This window comes from Cetorhinus maximus, chromosome 14, assembly GCF_964194155.1.
Source record: "Cetorhinus maximus chromosome 14, sCetMax3.hap1.1, whole genome shotgun sequence".
Classification (NCBI taxonomy): domain Eukaryota; kingdom Metazoa; phylum Chordata; class Chondrichthyes; order Lamniformes; family Cetorhinidae; genus Cetorhinus; species Cetorhinus maximus.
The window spans coordinates 32,179,008-32,197,387 of NC_135892.1; the positions used below are offsets into that span (position 1 = coordinate 32,179,008).

Below are 18,380 nucleotides of genomic sequence, written 5' to 3' on the forward strand. Positions count from 1 at the left end.
CGCAGTATTTTGCTTTTATTTTATTATACTGTAAGACCTTCCATGACTTTATACAAGTGTTGTGAAGGCAGCCAAAAGCATTGTAGCACCAGCAAAAAAAAAAAATAAGATTTTGAAGTTAGAAAACAGAAAGAAAAATGTGGGAAAGTTGAGCAACAGCATAAAAGCACAAACAAGCAACTAATCCGAATGTAGTGGATGAGCCCCTGTGTCAACTTTCTCATGCAGCAAGTCAGGCACAGGAACAAGCCAATTTCATAAAAGGATCTGACACCAGCAGTTAGACTCTTATATTTAAATATTTTAATTAGCCAAGTTAATAGAATTGGATAGTTGGATGTCCATTTGGCAATGGATGAACGGGTGCAACACCATTGAATTTCTAGGCCTATGAGTTCTCCCTCCAGTCTTCAAAAGCAGCATAGCATCAGATTAGATCTCAGTTAAGTTTAAAATATCAACCAAATTTACTTAACAAAAGATAAACATTCATATAGTTAAAATTACATATTTACAGTAGACATCCTTCCACTCAATTCTAAGGACTAAGCTAATTCTTTGTAAATAACATTTCAACAAGTCTTTCTTTTTTGCTGATTTCTTACCACTGTGACAGTCTAATTAAACAGCATGAGATATGAGGGATCAGCTAGTTACTCAGCAATTCATTTAACATGTTAATTTCTCTGCCTTGAGATATTTTAGAAATAAACATGGAGGTCTTGTGGCACAGTGGTAGTGTTCCTACTGCTGGGCCAGAAGTTCCAGATTCAAGTCCCATACCAAGGGCAGAATTTTGCCCTTGGCGGGGGTGCTCAGTGGGAGCAGGTGGGAAGCCGACCACCGCCCACGATCGGCACCACACCACAATTTCACGCTGGCGGGCCAATTAAGGCCCGCACAATGTCAAACGCAGGGGACAGAGTACGAGCGGGCCGAGTGCAAACTTCGCTCACGCTGCATAGTCTCCCTGAGGCACGGAGCTGCCTCAGGGAGATGAAGAGATATTTTAAAAATTAATTTAAAAAATAAAAATGAAATGAAACATGTCCCCTCATGTGGCTCTGTCACATGAGCAGGGACATGTTATTAATTGAATTTTAAAACTTTTATCACTATTTGGTTTTGGAAACCACATCCCGCCTGTGAACTGGGGGTAGGGGGGGAGGGAGAGTGCAAGTCCACACATGTGCATGGGTACGTGCTGGAAAGGCACGTTAAAATTTTTATTTGCTGTTGGAAACCTCATTCCGCCCATTGATGAGGTTTCCTAAAAAATGCAAAGGCCGCTTGGCTTTTTCGCCTGCCTGCCAATTGTAAGGTTGGATGGGCAGTGAAAATTTTTTTTCAATTATAACTATAATGGTCTTAATAGTCGGCAGGTGTGCTGCCGAGTCCGTCACACGCCCACTGACTGAAATATTGCGCGAGTGCACGATGACATCGGGACACTCACCCAACGTCATCGTGCATCGTTTGGGTCGGGCGCAGGCCCGTCTGACGAGCTAAAAATTCTGGCCTACAAAACATACCTTTTGGGATTAAGTGAGTGGCGAGCGGGGATCACAAGCCGTCAGATCCCCAACTATTGAAAGCTGGTGATGTTGAAGTGAGGTGTCGCTCCGAAGTGGAAAGTCAGCCATTTTGCAGCTGCCTACCAAAGGAGGGCAGGAGTTCAGAAAGTTATAGGCTGAATGGCAAAGATTGGAGGGGAAGAGGCTGTTGAGGGGCACAGATCAGAGAGGGGCATAGAGATTGGAGGGGGCAGGAGCTGATGGTTAAGTCTGAGGGGCATAGGTCGGAGATTAAGGGGCTAATGCAGAGTTGGGGCATACATTGCCACCTTAAATCCAGGGCAGCAGCCAGTGAAAAAGTAAAATAAGACCCATGGAAATCATGACCCAATAATATTGGATGTATGAGTAGTGGAGAAGCAGCACCGAGGGATGTGACTGCATGGACCAGAGACACCATTATTGGAGAGGCAGGAACAGCAAATGGGCCCATCCCGCCATGTTTTTGGACAGGCCCCATGTGCCACTTCCCCAGTTGATGCACTGCCATGTGATCGGAGTTCGCTGGCTCCTTCCAACCACTCGGGTATCCCACCAACCTCCAGGTTCACCAACGGGACCTAGGTCTCCTGGACTAAATTCCGCCTCCTTTTCCCTGTTAGTTAGCCAATCCTCTATCAATCCTGAACTAATATAATAGCCCCAAAACCTTGAGCTCTTACCTTTCAGGTAGCACCTTATTAAATGTCTTTTGAAAATCCAACTAGACTACATCTACTGGTTCCCCTTTATCCACTCTGCTTGTCACATCCTCAAAGAACTCTATTAAATTTGTCAAACTCGATTTCTCTTCATAAAACCATGTTGACTCTGCTTGATTGTATTATGATTTTCTAAATGCCCGGCCACTACTTCCTTAATAACGGATCCCAACATTTTTCCCAATGGCAGATGTTAAACTGTCTGTAGTTTCCTTCTTTCTTTCTCCCTACTTTCATGAATAGGGCATTATATTTGTGATTTTCCAATCTTCTGAGGCCTCTCCACAGGATTTTGGAAGGTGACAACCAATGCATCCACTATCTCTGCAGCCACTTCTTTTAAGATGCAGGCCATCAAGTCCAGGGGACTTGTTAGCTTTTAGTCCAGTTAGTTTTCCAAGTAATTTTTGTCTGGTGATAACGATTGTTTTAGTTCCTCCCTCCCTTTTTCCCCTTGATTTTCTATAATTACTGGAATACTTATAGGGCGGAATTGTCCCAGATTTGCACTAAGTGTGGTAGAGGGCATCGTGGCTTCTCACGCCGTATCGTCCCAAACCCGCCACATTAATTATGTATTCCCAGGAAACAAGCCGTTTCCATGGTGAACGGGCTGTCATTCGCCCACCATGCCATCACCTTGCCACCTCAGCATACCAGTGCCATATTTAAAATCCAGCTGCGCACACCTCTCAGTGCTTCCAGCCCAGGACTGCTGCGCAGAAGACATGGCCCTGAAAGGCAAGAAGACTGCAGCCACCCCGTTTAACGACACGTCCCTTGAGTGCCTTTTGGAAAGAGTGGAGGCCTGCCGTGATGTCCTCTCCCCCCGCTCTGGCCACAGGATGGGCAGTGGCGTTGCAAATCTGACTTGGAAGGCGGTGGCAGCATTGGTAAGCGCCAACGCCCTTCAAAAGAGGACAGCCACCCAGTGCCGCAAGTGGATGAATGATCTCCTCCATTCCGCCAGGGTAAGTCACTGTTCTCACTCTGAACTCACACACTCACAAACCCATCACACATCCACAGGGCCCTCACTCACTGCCAGTGCAAGGGATATCGCCATTCACTCTCTCACACACCTTCATTGTCCTCATCTCGCCCATGGGACACTCACAACCCACACATGCCAGGCATACTTATCATCTGGCCTGGCAGGCGTCCCGCTTACACTCTCTCCATCTCTATTCATGCAGGGCAAGCTGACGCACATCAACAGGGAGAGGTTGCTTATGGATGGAGGAATGTCTGACATCAAGGTCCTCACGGACTTTGAAAACAGAGCCATCCAGCTGGCCGGTGAGGATCTGGACCATTCCTGTGCTGACATTGAGGTCAATAGTGCTCTACCAGGCGAGGATTGAGCAGTGCAACATCCATCAGCCAACCATGCTGTGAGTGATGTGTCCTATTTCATAGGCCACTACCATGCACTAATTCTCTCTCCTTGCTATTTGCAGGCACATTTGGGAAACAGCCGATGAAGTCCATAACCCAGGGCCTCCAATCAAGCCCCGAAGAAACCTCTCAAGGGGAATCTGAAGGCACCATTCTTGAAGTCCCATCACAGTGTTCACCCACACCCTCCACCAGCGCAGAGACACGTACCTTGGTGGGACTTAGCTTTAGAATAACCTCATGATCAAAACTTGGTGAGCAAATCGCACTTTCTAATCCACAGCAGGTGGCAGCAGGGACTTCCCAGGTCTCCAGCACTTGGAGGGCTGCTGGAGGCCAGATATTTGCTGAGTCTGAGTCAGATGACGAGCCTCTGGACTCAGTCATGTCTCAGTTGCTGGAGCTGCAAAGGCAAGCTCGGGAACAACAGGAAGCAATGTCCTTTGTACTCCTCAGATTGCAAGGCACGGTGGAGGAGTCTGTCTGTCTTCAGGCTGACGTGATAGCGCCAACATGCCAACGCACTGAGGTTAACACTGGTAGGATGGTGGCCGCCATGGGGATCTTGGTACAGGACATAGGTCCTGCACTGCTGCGTGGACTGAGCTCCATCACTGACGCCATAGTTGGCCCTCAATAGTCTGAACATGAGAGGGGTGCGGGACAGCTCAATCTCACTTCAGTTTCCCTTCTCCTCAAGGAGTCAGCCTGGGGCCCTTGGGCACGCAAAGGGAGGAGGATCAGCAGGTGCACACTCCAGGGCCACCTACCCAGGTGACTCCGAGAGTGTCCAGCCCATCCGAATCCCCTCTTTCTTTGACCACAGTAGCTCCAGCTCGAGGAGGGTGACACTGCCACACAGCAGGAACCGAAAGCAGGCCGTGACCCTCCAGGTCTCGGCTCTACAGAGGACCCCTGTTGAGGTCATCACAGACGGGGCACAGCAGTCAGCAGGCTGCCTCCAACTTCGCTGTGGATGTTGGGGGAGCACCAAGACATAATGGCAGGGTTAGGAAAGTGAAGAAGAATTAGTTGCCTGGCCTGGGCACAGGTGTTAATCACTTATACATACTGTTCACTATTGTCAATAAACTCCCAAGAATGTCTCCCTGCCTTTGGCTCCTTCTTCTGATGAGCAGTGTTTGTGTCACTCAGATGTGAAACCTTCCTGCACAAGATAAAGGCAGGTGTCTCATTTCCAGGCCTCTAACCTGTGCTTTGTGCAGCCTTCAGACCAAAGTGATGGCCCGGCCTTTCACTCCCTGGACATATCAGTGATGCCTGCACCACGACCGTGCTTGTCATTGCTGCCAGAATGTCTTGGGCAGGTGTCACAGAGTTCCATCATTCTCTCTTTCTGCTCTCAGCACCTTTTAAGGTGCTCCTAAAGGGGTCAGGTGCTGAAAGCGGGCAAAGGATCTGGTGGTTTTAAAATATCATGATATATCCCTGATCACAGAGCGCAAGTGAGCTGCCCTCAGACAGACAGGAATCAGACATTCTCAGAGGTAATGTGAAGGTCGATAGTGTCCTCACTGCATGTCGTCATCTTCCTCCTGGATTTGAGCAACTTGTAAGGCCTACGCTTGCGTCTCCATGACAGATGCCTTATCTCAGAGGTTATGTGCGCCATACAGGGTATAAGCCAGGCTGGAGTCAAACGTTCACATATGCAATGTGAGGATTGATGGTGTCTCCTCACTTCATGTCATCATCATCCTCCACAAATCTAGCAGCTATGAGGGCCTCTCGAGCACGTCTGCCTTGGTTGGCCACTGCGAGGGCCTCATCGCTCTCATCGTTGCCTTCGAGGATCTCCTCACCCTCATCCCAGTGGACGTCCTTCTCATTAGAGGAGACGTGGAACTCCTCCGTCTCCTCCTCAGCCAGCTGTTCTCTCCATTGCAGCGCCAAGTTATAAAGGGTGCAGCAGGCAACGATGATACGTGACATCCTCTGTGAATGATATTGCAGGGCTCCACCTGACCGGTCCAGGCACTGGAAGCTCATTTTCAGCATCCTGATGGTTTGCTCCACCAAGTTGCAACATGAGCCTCATTTTACCTTCGTTCTGCTGCAGCCTAAGGCCACTGCATTGGGTTTCATCAGCCACGGCCTTGACCCAAGGAGCCAACCCTACAGCCTCTGTGGACCCTGGAAGATGTCAGGGATCTGTGACCGACTGAGAATGTAGGAGTCGTGCACATTCATTGGGAACTGTGCGCAAACCTGCAGGATGCGTTTGTGGTGGTCGCACACCAGCTGCATGTTCAGTGAATGGAATCCCTTGCGGTTGACATAATTGACCACGCGTTGCGACGGAGATTGGTGTGTGATGCATGTACAGTCAATGGCACCTACACCTGTGGGAAACCCTAGATCTGGGAAAATCCACTCACTCTTGCATCCTGGCTCTCCTGGTCCTGGGCGAAATGCACAAAGTTGTTGCCTTCACAAAGATGGCATCCGTGACCTCATGGATGCATTTATGGGTAGAGGCTTGTGATATCCCACAGAGGTCACCTGTGGAGCCCTGAAAGGAACCACTGGCGTAAAAATTAGACGCCGCTGTCACTTTGGCCACTGGCAGTGGATGGCCTCCGTGTCCACATGGTGCCAAATCCTGCATTGGCTGGCAATTATGACCGACCAGTTCCTTAGAGATGCGCAGTCTTTGGCGAAACTGGTTGTCGGTCTTCTGCAGGAATGAAAGGTGGCGTCTATAGACCCTTGTTCTAGCTAGGCACCGACCAGATTGTTTGCTGTGGCTCTTCGGTGGCGTGCGCGGGAGCCCCAATCTCCCCTTCTTCCATAGGGCGCTGTTCCTCCCTCTGTGCAGCCAGGTGTCTTAGTCGCTCTCTTCTCCTTTGTCTTCACTCTCTGTACGTCATGAGGCATACAGGTAGTTCATCAGGCTCCATGATCCTGATGTACTCCTCCTGCAGGATGAAAGAGAGTGATACGTGGGTTGGCTTAGGTGTTCTAAGAACCTCTCTTAGTTAAGTCTGAAGGCCCCTTAGCGTATCCCGGAGAGTGCTGGCCACCACTTGGATGGCCAGAGTTTAGTGCGCTGCATGGCTGCCCGAAACACAACCTTCCTCCGCCCCACTCCACCTGACCGATTGGCAGCAGCTTTGCCCACTGAACTGCATGCTGTGCTCTCAGCTCAGGCATTTACATTCCCCTAACCTGCACTGGAAGGCTGCATTGTTAACTTGAACCATCGGGGAGACTGGTCCACATCTGAATGATGACATTGCAAGGGACAGTGAGCGCCTCCACCAGTGACTGCTTCATGGCCAGATTTAGCAAGGAGATTGTACAACATGCACAGTCTAACAGGCTGGCCTTATAATGATATGCAGATGTATTACAATGAAGTTCCCGATGTTCGATGGCAGGAAACACAGCCCGCCATTGACGGGCTGAGCAAACTACCGCAAACTGGTTTTGCGACGTTGTGAAACTGAGTTCTGGCCTTCTCGCCATATTGTCCGCTCACGTCGCCGAGCATGCCCGAGGCCAGCGGGCATGGAAAATTCCATCGGTAGTGTCTTCTAACGTAAAGGCAAATACAAAATACTTAGGGCGGAATCGTCCCAGATTTGCTTTCAGTGCAGTAGTGGGCGGGAAAAGGACGTTTTACCTGCTGGCCGCAATTTCCCAATCCCATCTCATTAAGCATGCATTCCCAGGAACACGCTGTTTCGATAGCGGACGGGCTTTCATTTGCCTGCTAGACCATGACCTCACCATTTCTTCATGCCGGGTGCAATATTTAAAGTGCAGCCACATGAACGCCTCTCAGTGCTTCCAGCCCAGGGCTGCTGCAAAGAAGACATGGCCCCAAAAGACAATTAGACTGCAGCTCCCCTGGTTTAATGATGCATCCCTTGATTGGACACTGCAGAAGCCCGCTGTGATGTCCTCTACCCCCGATCTGGCGGCAGGAGGTCCAGCAATCTCACCACATGGCTTGATAGGCAATGGCGGTGATGGTAACCCTGGGATAACCCCCTTCCCCAGTGCAGCCCACACCCTGCAGCCTCTTCCCTTGCCTAAGGCCACTTCTCCCCATTCCCCAAGCGAGCCCTAACCCTGCAGCCATTGAAAAGCCATCCCTGCCTTATGGCTGGTCTGGTAGGTAGAGACCTGCCTGTTAGCCCCCTAAAAGTGATGTGGTGCTGTCTGGGAAGCCTGACGCTGATGACATGAGTGCTGCCACAAGCAAACAATCCTCGAAGTCCCGAGCAAAGTGCAGCTCGCCAAGTACACCTTGCTTGTGTAGAGTTGTGAAACACTCGGGTGCTCAGATGATCCAGCATGGGGGGAATGATTCCAACGAGCTGGGCTTATAATGATATGCAGATGTATTACAATGAAGTTCCTGACATCCGATGGCAGGAAACCTGGCCCGCCATTGACAGGCAGAGTGTACAATTGCAAACTGGTTTCACGATGTTGCGAAACCAATTTTTGGCCATCCTACCATATTCTCGCCACGCTGCCAAACTCACCTGCTGCCAGAGGGCATGGAAAATTCCGCCCTTAGTCTCTGCCATTTCCTCATCTCCAATTATTAATTTTCCAGTCTCCTCCTCTAAGGGACCAGCGTTTATTTTAGCCATTCTCTTCCTTTTTATATACTTGTCGAAGCTCTTACTGTCTCTTTTTATATTTGTTACTAGTTTATTCCTATTCTAATTTCTCCCTCTACTATTTTTCTAGTCATCCTTTGTATAGGTAGGTGAACCTGCACCTCCCCTCTTATACTCTTAACTCTAACGTCTGACCTGAACCTGCCTGGTTCAGGTCTGCCAATCTATGCCCCTGTACCAACATCCGTGGCACTTCAGGCCTTCTATGACAAACTATGCCCCTCTACCGACCAGCATAGTCCTTTATAGCCCCTGCGCCAACTTAATGCCAATTTATGCCAACCAATTCCCCCCACACACCACCCTTTGCCCTTACACTTAACATACCAAGTCACCCAATATCCACCATGGGCAGACCTCAGGACCATGCAGAGATTAAATAAAGTTCTAAGTGTCTATTGGAAACTTCACTATAATGAAAAAAACACTCATTTGTAAAAACCCATTTACTGCATTTACATTCCTCCAACTAGGTAAGGCCTTATAACAACAAACATTTCATTCAAGTGCATAGTCCCTTATAAAAACAAGTATTGGAATTCATTATCCCACTTCAAAAAGTCCATAACAACTTGTAGCTGTCAATCAAATTGTGAAATGGCAGGCATTCTGTTATGATAATGGGTGGTTGTGAACTCAGTCATGCAGCACTAATTCAGTAATGGAAGCCCTCAGGCTTATATCAACAGACAGAGTGAAATAGCAAGCAATATTTTTTTAACACTTCAGATACTCTTACAATGATTTTAAGGGCAGGACTTATAAATGTCTTGACAGTTTTACAGCTCACTTTTCACAGTTGCTCTTGACAATTTTAGCAGGTCCTCTTGACAGGTGCTTTTGATAGGTTTGACAGTTGATTTTGACAGGTCTGTTGACAGCTCCAACGAGCTTGCCAGTTATGAATTAGGCATTTTTTGCACACATTTATGCCGACCTTTAACACTTCCAAAGGGCACCTGACCTCCCCCAAAGAACACCTCACCTCCACCTTACCTTATCCTCCTGGCTAACCAAATTAATCCACAAAGTCCAGGCTTGCACTTACCACGTCTAATCTGCACACTTTGGGTTTACACTCCTGGCCTACCAAAATCTGACTTCAGTGCAGGCAGCTGATGATTTAAATGGCCAGCTGCCTCCATAAATCGCACATGTACGAAACATGAACCACCTCCATTTGCTTCCCTGAGAAAATGGGAAGTGCCATGTTTGGCGAAGGGACCTAGGATTTTCAGCTACTTTTGCCATGACAGAGAAGCACTCCATTATGATGAAAATCTGGGTCCAGTCCTCTGCTCCCCTGCAAGTTAAATCAGTACACCACAAATGCTTTCCCCGTGACTTCCAAACTGCACCCACCCTGTTGATCACTCAGAGGAGTACATTCCCATGTGTGTAGATGATCAATCCTACCCGTGGTTAACCTTGCAAGTTGCTGCTCTTGTCCATAAACAAACTTATCTTATAGCACAAAAGTCACAACTGTGACAATGATTGATGCAAATCCTTCAATGTTTTAATTGTAAATTCTTATATCTTGTATCTATCCTGGGTTCATGAATAATTCATTAATATATGATGGTGTTTTGATGGAGATTTTAGATTATCAGCATCAGACTGGTGATTGTGGTTCACCCTAATGAAGCAGGTTTTGGGATTAGCATTTCCAAGGCATGTGGCTGTCCACCTAGACACATTGGAACCCACCGCTTGTCAGCTTGAAAGTGCTATTTACAATTTTACGCTGTGACCACAGGAGTTCAATGGTCGACATAAGTCACTTAAATCTGGATAGATACATTCCATTGTGTGGTCTGATTGCATCAGCTATCTTTTGACTAGTATAGTCATGAAGTCACTTCATTGTGTCAGTGTTTCATTTCAAGGTTTTTTTTTAAAAGTCCAGTTCCAAAGTCCTTTGAAATCCCCAATACTGCTGGTTGAATTTTAAATGTTGTGTCACGACTCACTGGGGATAATGCGCTGTAATATCAAGCCCCACTGTTCCCCGAGCCACAACAAACATGAAAAGTTTGACCAAACCACCAGATTGCCCCAATTCTACCTAACTGTTTAATTTAGGTCAACAGAATATGAGCACCAGGTTTGTAAACTTAAAAAGTAAATAACTGTTTATTGAATAAATTGTCTTTAACTAGTGGCAAAAGAAAGAAATATGAACTGCTAACTTCTAACTCTATAACTTAAACTCTATCCCTTAAACCCCTATGCACAAGCACACACACACACAAACGAGACACACAAAACATGGATTTTAAGAGTGAGATAAAACAGTTCAATAGCACCAATCTGGAGTACAGGGTTAGATGGGTTGATTTTGATTGATATCTTCCAAATTCCTTACAGTTTGTTGTTGATGACATGAGATGGTCTCCCAGCACTTTTAGTCAGTGGTTCACTGGTTGAAAAACTTGCTTTTCAATGTCTCGACTGGTGATTTTCTCCTTTTCCTCTTGACAGGGCTTTTCAGAGAAAGTAGGTTACAGAGATGTAAAGGATAGCCAGCCAGCTATTATGGCAGAATTGCTGAAATCTTATAAATACAGGAAAGACAGATTTCAGGTCTTCCCTCTTTGCAGGCTAGGAGCTGTTCTGCCTGTACTGTTACCACACAAAACCCTAGTCACCTGGCCAGGAGCCAATTAAAATGCTGTGGTTAGGCAGTTCCCCTAGTCCAGAACTCCTTTCTGGCACCATCCTGCACTCTTATTGTTCTTATTGAACTTATTGTTCAATAACTTATTGTTCCAGGGTAGCAACATTGTAGATTTTCCTCATCCTGTTCCAGTGAACATGTCTTTTAACTGCAGCCGTGGTAGTTTTTAAAGCTACAGCCCAATTTTAAAGCCACAGTCCAAGAAAAATGTTTTAAAAAAGTTCTTTACAATTGGCTCCCTTTAAGTTGAATGTGTTCTTGCTGAAGGATAGGCTACATTTGCTGGTTTTCAAAATTTTCCCAATCTTCTGATCTGCCATAATCTTTGCAGCATTGTATGCCTTTTCTTTCAATTTGATACCATCCTTAACTTCATTCATTAGTCACAGATGGTTCATCCTTCTTGTAATCTTTCTTTCTCAATGGAACATATCTTTGTTGAGAGTTATGAAGTATTGCCTTAAATGTCTGTCTTATCTACTGTCTTACTTTTAACCTATTTTTCCAGTTCCCCTGTAGCCAACTCTATCTTCAAAGCTTTGTAATTGACCTTATTTAAATGTAAGGCACTAGTTTCAGATCCAGGTTTCGCACACTGAAACTGAATGTGAAATACTATCATGCTATGATCACACTTTCCTAGATCATCCTTTACGATTAAATCATTATTTAATCCTGTCTTTTACACATTACCAAGTCTAAAATAGCATGTTCTGTAGTTGATTTCATAATGTGTTCTTCTGAGAAGCTGTTCCAAATACACTCTATGAACTTGTGCTCAAGGTTACCTGAGTCAATTTGATTTGTCCAATCTATATTAAGATTAAACTTGACCACTATTATTGCAGTATCTTGCTTACAAGCCTCTATTATTTCTTGATTCGTGCTCTGTCCTACACTATGGCTACTGTTACAAGGCATATAAACTTTTCCCACCAGTGACTTTTTTCCTTACTATTTCTTACTGAAGTCAATGGGAACCAAGGGGAAAACTGTCCACTATTTGGAGTCATACTTAGCACAAAGGAAGATGGTTGTGGTTGTTAATGCCAATCATCTCAGTCCCAGGGCATCACTGCAGGAGTTCCTCAGGATTGTATCCTAGGCCCAGCCATCTTCAGCTGCTTCATCAATGAACTTCCTTCAGTCATATGGTCAGGAGTGGGGATGTTCGCTGATGATTGCAGAGTGTTCAGTACTATTCGCAACTGCTCAGATACTGGAGCAGTCCATGCCAATATGCAGCAAGACTTGGACAACATTCAGGCTTGAGCTGATAAGTGGCAAGTACCATTCACATCATACAAGTGCCAGGCAATGACAATCTCCAACAAGAGAGAATCTAACCATCTCTCCTTGACATTTAATGGCATTACCATCACTGAATTACCCATTATCAACATCCTGGGGTCAATAAACATTGACCAGAAACGGAACTGGACCAGCCTTATACATACTGTGGCCACAAGAACAGGTCAGAGACTGGGAAATCTCAGGTGAGTAAGTCACCTCCTGACTCCCAAAGCCACTTACAAGGCACAAGTCAGGACTCTGGAATGCCATCCACTTGCATGGATGAGTGTGGCTCCAGTAATACTCAAGAAGCTCGACACAATCCAGGACAAAGCAGCCCGGTTGATTGGCACCCCATTCACCAACTTAAACATTCACTTCCTCCATGCACAGTGGCAGCAGTGTGTACTATATACAAGATGCACTGTGGTAGCTCACCAAGGTCCTTCAACAGCACCTTCCAAACCTGTGAGCTCTACACCTAGAAGGACAAGGGCAGCAGACGCATGGGAACACCACGACCTGCAAGTTCCCCTCCAACCCACATACCATCCTGGCTTGGAGCTATATATGGCCATTCCTTCACTATTACGGGATCAGGATCCTGGAACTCCTTTCTCAGCAGCGTTGTGGATGTATCTGCACCAAAGGGACTGCTGCAGATCAAGAAGGTGGATCGCCTCCACCGTCTAAGGGCAATTATGGATGGGTAACAGGCCTTCCCAGCAATGCCCACATTCCATGAAAGAATTTTTTAAAAAGTACTCTGTAGAAGCAGTACTCCGTCCAGCCGGAGTCTCCTGTGTTTATATTAGCAAGAATTCCAAAGAACTGAGACAATTCTACTGACCAAGTTACCATTACTAATTACTCACCTAATTAACTTAGCTGCTGCCACAAGCAGGCAGCTTGTTTATCACTGACTAACACTATGAAAGAAAATACGAGGTAAAAGTTAAATGCTAAATGCAAAATTTGAGTAAATTTTAGAAAGAGATCAACCCTTAAAACACTTAGAAATTTGGTGAGTGAGGGAATTCTGAGTTATGTACCCTGTAAAATAATTGAATTGGACTCCACCCCATTTGAAAACAAAGGTGGGAATTTTAAAATCCAGCACCATTCTGTAATGGTCTAAGTGGCTGTGCCATTAATGCAGCAAACTTGATCTCACCATTGATTATACACTAACTCCTGCCGCCGAACAGGAATAAGAACTCAGCTCCCATTCCATAAAGTTTTTCTCACCACTGATGTCACTGCCTTCCACTTCCTACTCCTTCCCGCTGCCCACCATCCGGTCCACAGCTTCCAGTTTCTTTCTGCTCCCCACCATCCGTTGCCCATCCTCCACTTCCAATTCTACCCACTGCCCCTCCATCCAGCTCACTTTGCCACTCCCTTTACCACTGGAGGCAGACAACATGACTGGCGGATGATTGGAACTAGAAGAAGCAGGAGGACTATGAAGGGAGCAGTGAAGAGAGGAAAGTGTGAAATGGCAAAGAGAGCAGGGGGAAGCAGCAGAATAGGAAAGTCAGAGGGAGCAGTGAAGGAGAGTGGAGTAAAGCAGGAGGGAACAGTGAAGGGAGACAGACGATGGAGGTGGAACGGAGCGAGGAGCGGTGAAGAGATCGAGAGGGAATGAGCAGTGTTGTGTGTCCCTTTCCCACTTTGTTTGGACTGTACTGTCTTTGATGCAGGCAGCTGCCTGTAGTGTCACTGTCAGCAACTTCACAGGTACTGCAATTTCATGTGGCAAGTGCGCCCTCTGGCGTCAGACTTGATTTTAAACTGGGGAATTATGATTGTTATAAAAACAAAAAACTACTGCGGATGCTGGAAATCCAAAACAAAAACAAAATTACCTGGAAAAACTCAGCAGGTCTGGCAGCATCGGCGGAGAAGAAAAGAGTTGACGTTTCGAGTCCTCAAGACCCTTCCGCAGAACTGAGTAAAGTTAGGAGAGGGGTGAAATATAAGCTGGTTTAAGGTGGGGGTGGGGGGGGGGGGGGGTGGAGAAGTTGGGGGTGGGGACAAGCAAGCAGTGATAGGAGCAGATAATCAAAAGATGTCACAGACAAAAGGAACAAAGACGTGTTAAAGGTGGTGATATTATCTAAGAGAATGTGCTAATTAAGAATAGATGGCAGGACACTCAAGGTACAGCTCTAGTGGGGATGGGGTGGAAAGACTGACAGGGCATTACAGTTATAGATTTAAAAATAATGGAAATAGGTGGGAAAAGAAAAATCTATATAAATTATTGGAAAAAACAAAAGGGAGGGGGAAGAAACGGAAAAAGGTTGGGGATGGAGGAGGGAGTTTAAGATCTAAAGTTGTTGAATTCAATATTCAGCCCGGAAGGCTGTAAAGTGCCTAGTCGGAAGATGAGGTGCTGTTCCTCCAGTTTGCGTTGGGCTTCACTGGAACAATGCAGCAAGCCAAGGACAGACATGTGGGCAAGAGAGCAGGGTGGAGTGTTAAAATGGCAAACGACAGGGAGGTTTGGGTCTTTCTTGCGGACAGACCGCAGGTGTTCTGCAAAAAGGTCACCCAGTTTGCGTTTGGTCTCTCCAATGTAGAGGAGACCGCATTGGGAGCAATGAATGCAGTAGACTAAGTTAGGGGAAATGCAAGTGAAATGCTGCTTCACTTGAAAGGAGTGTTTGGGCCCTTGGATGGTGAGGAGAGAGGAAGTGAAGGGGCAGGTGTTGCATCTTCTGCGTGGGCATGGGGAGGTGTGGCAGTCAATTGAACACAGAGATAAAAACAAAAAACTACTGCAGATGCTGGAAATCCAAAACAAAAACAGTAGTTTTTTGTTTTTATCTCTGTGTTCAATTGACTGCCACTCCTCTTCAAGAAATGCCTACCTCGAAGAAGTATTGCTCTGCTCTCCGACAGGATTTCCGCCTGTCTCTTCTGCCTTGTTCACCTCCATTGCCTTCCATTTCTCTCCTGGTGTTTGACAAGGTGTTTACTAAAACCCGCTTTCACAGTCATATTTCCTTTCTCAGTGACTGTCTCCATCTCCGACTCACCCCACGTGGATTTCAACTGAAATTCCATCCCTCTTGTTTCGAACCCACCCAAGATTACAGGTATCTCCGGGACATAAAACTTTTCTCGGACTGCTGTTCCCGTCGCATTCTGAGATCCACACTCAGTGCAATGCGCTGCCATATGAACACACTCGACCTTTCCCTCCAGCAGCACCGCCGCACCCTTTTTCAAAGCTGTGCGTGCCTCCAGTTTCATTTTATTCTTCGTCTCATCTGACGCCTCAACAAGAAACTTTTTCTCTTTCTCTCAAGTGCTAAGGAACGTAAGCTCCAACAACTCATCGACACCAACACCTATCTGGGACCCTCCACCCCTGCTTATCCCTCCGTCCCCACCCCATCTTCCAATCCCAGCCCCAGCTGCGTATTCACTATACCCCCTGACCTTCCCCTCTCCGATGCTGAACGTTCAGTGCTCAGCAAAGGACTTAGTTTCATACCCTTACACCATCATCTCGATGAATTTCGGGCTCGGCACGATGCTGAACTCTTCTTCCGCTGTCTTCGTCTCCGTGCTCACTTCTTTGGGCAGGAGTCCTCTCCCCGTTCAACGGATCCTTTTACCCACCTACAATATTCTCCCTCCACCTGGACCCTTCCCTCTGGATTCTTACCTTCTCTTGATCTTTTCATTGAGAACTGTCGGCGTGACATTAGTCGTCTCAATTCCTCTGCTCCTCTCACCCGCTCTAACCTGTCTCTCTCTGAACTTACTGCACTCCGTTCTCTCAGGTTCAACCCCAACGTTGTCATCAAACCCGCTGACAAGGGTGGTGCTGTTGTTGTCTGGCGCACTGACCTCTACCTCGTGGAGGCTGAGCGTCAACTCGCGGACACTTCCTCCTACCTCTCCCTGGATCATGACCCCACCACTGAACATCAAGCGATTGTTTCCAGAACTGTCACTGACCTCATCTCCTCTGGAGATCTTCCTCCCACAGCTTCCAACCTGATAGTCGCCCAACCTCGGACGGCCCGCTTCTATCTCCTACCCAAAATCCACAAACAGAACTGTCCCGGCAGACCGATCGTGTCAGCCTGTTCCTGCCCCATGGAACTTATTTCTCGTTATCTTGACTCCCTTCTCTCTCCCCTTGTCCAGTCCCTTCCCACCTACATCCGTGATTCCTCTGACACCTTACGTCACATCAACAATTTCCAGTTCCCTGGCCCCAACCGCTTCCTCTTCACCATGGACGTCCAATCCCTCTACACCTCCATCCCCCACCAGGATGGTCTGAGGGCCCTTAGCTTCTTCCTTGAACAGAGGCCCGAACAATCCCCATCCACCACTACTCTCCTCCGTCTGGCTGAACTTGTTCTCACACTTAACAATTTCTCCTTTAACTCCTCTCACTTCCTCCAAATAAAAGGTGTGGCTATGGGTACTCGCATGGGCCCCAGCTATGCCTGTCTCTTTATGGGGTATGTGGAACATTCCTTGTTCCAGTCCTACTCCGGCCCCCTCCCACAACTCTTTCTCCGGTACCTCGATGATTACTTCGGTGCAGCTTCATGCTCTCGTCGGGACCTGGAAAAATTTATTAATTTTGCTTCCAATCTCCACCCCTCCATCATTTTCACATGGTCCATCTCTGAAACTTCCCTTCCCTTCCTTGACCTCTCTGTCTCAATTTCTGATGATAGACTGTCCACCAATATCCATTACAAGCCTACCGACTCCCACAGCTGCCTCGAATACAGCTCCTCACACCCCGCTTCCTGTAAGGACTCCATCCCTTCTCTCAGTTCCTTCGCCTCCGTCGCATCTGTTCTGATGATGCTACCTTCAAAAACAGTTCCTCTGACATGTCCTCCTTCTTTCTTAACCGAGGTTTTCCACCCACGGTCGTTGACAGGGCCCTCAACCGTGTCCGGCCCATCTCCCACGCAGTGCTCGCGTCGGCAGCACATATACTAAAATTGGAACGATACAGAGAAGATTAGCATGGCCCCTGAGCAAGGATGCCATGCAAATTTGTGAAGCGTTCCATCTCCCACGCATCCGCCCTCACGCCTTCTCCTCCCTCCCAGAAACATGATAGGGTCCCCCTTGTCCTCACTTATCACCCCACCAGCCTCCGCATTCAAAGGATCATCCTCCGCCATTTCCGCCAACTCCAGCATGATGCCACCACCAAACACATCTTCCCTTCACCCCCCCTGGCGGCATTCCGTAGGGATCGTTCCCTCCGGGACACCCTGGTCCACCCCTCCATCACCCCCTACTCTTCAACCCCCACCTATGGCACCTCCCCATGCCCACGCAGAAGATGCAACACCTGCCCCTTCACTTCCTCTCTCCTCACCGTCCAAGGGCCCAAACACTCCTTTCAAGTGAAGCAGCATTTCACTTGCATTTCCCCTAACTTAGTCTACTGCATTCATTGCTCCCAATGCGGTCTCCTCTACATTGGAGAGACCAAACGCAAACTGGGTTACCGCTTTGCAGAACACCTGCGGTCTGTCCGCAAGAAAGACCCAAACCTCCCTGTCGCTTGCCATTTTAACACTCCACCCTGCTCTCTTGCCCACACGTCTGTCCTTGGCTTGCTGCATTGTTCCAGTGAAGCCCAACACAAATTGGAGGAACAGCACCTTATCTTCCGACTAGGCACTTTACAGCCTTCCGGGCTGAATATTGAATTCAACAACTTTAGATCTTAAACTCCCTCCTCCATCCCCACCCCTTTTCCATTTCTTCCCCCTCCCTTTTGTTATTTCCAATAATTTATATAGATTTTTCTTTTCCCACCCATTTCCATTATTTTTAAATCTATACCTGTAATGCCCTATCAGTCTTTCCACCCCATCCCCACTAGAGCTGTACCTTGAGTGTCCTGCCATCCATTCTTAATTAGCACATTCTCTTAGATAATATCACCACCTTTAACACGTCTTTGTTCCTTTTGTCTGTGACATCTTTTGATTATCTGCTCCTATCACTGCTTGCTTGTCCCTACAACCACCACCACCCACCCTCCCCCCCCCAAACTTCTCTTTCTCTCCCC

At 47.2% G+C, this 18,380-nt stretch overlaps 1 protein-coding gene and 1 non-coding gene across 3 annotated transcripts in view; both read left to right on the plus strand.

The window, feature by feature from the left end:
- Positions 1–18,380, plus strand: part of unc93a (unc-93 homolog A) — a 119,971-nt gene that overhangs the window by 78,988 nt on the left and 22,603 nt on the right. The window lies entirely within an intron of this gene.
- Positions 17,263–17,369, plus strand: LOC144690220 (U6 spliceosomal RNA). The gene has a single exon (XR_013578817.1). It is a non-coding gene; the product is annotated as a U6 spliceosomal RNA (small nuclear RNA).